The 327-nt window shown below is 51.1% G+C and overlaps 1 long non-coding RNA gene across 1 annotated transcript in view; it reads left to right on the forward strand.

Moving 5' to 3' along the window:
• Positions 1-327, forward strand: part of LOC116695574 (uncharacterized) — a 19457-nt gene that overhangs the window by 15285 nt on the left and 3845 nt on the right. The gene's annotated exons all lie outside the window — the stretch shown is intronic.

The raw sequence follows: 327 nt of genomic DNA on the forward strand, positions 1-327 counted from the left end.
CCCAGCCTGCCTACGGTCCCCCAGTGGCTAGAAATGGTGATAAGTGTAAACCAAGCCCTGGGTATCTTGCTCTGCCTTTGAGAAAATTAAAGCTCAGATGGGCCGATCTGGAATCTTGCTCCTTATGAGGTCATAAGGGGCAAGGTTACCTCCCCTTTCTCTGCTTTGCCCGCCCAGAGAATTTGGTCCACCCATGAGAGAGAGACATCATGGCTTTCAAACAAGCAAAGTGGCAGTTGGTCAAGGCCACACCCCAGCCTTCACCTTACCCCCCCCTCCTGAAAAGCCACAAACTCCAAAATGGCACATACTAAGGAAAGCTCATTG

The sequence above is a fragment of the Etheostoma spectabile genome, chromosome 9 (assembly GCF_008692095.1).
Source record: "Etheostoma spectabile isolate EspeVRDwgs_2016 chromosome 9, UIUC_Espe_1.0, whole genome shotgun sequence".
Lineage (NCBI taxonomy): Eukaryota > Metazoa > Chordata > Actinopteri > Perciformes > Percidae > Etheostoma > Etheostoma spectabile.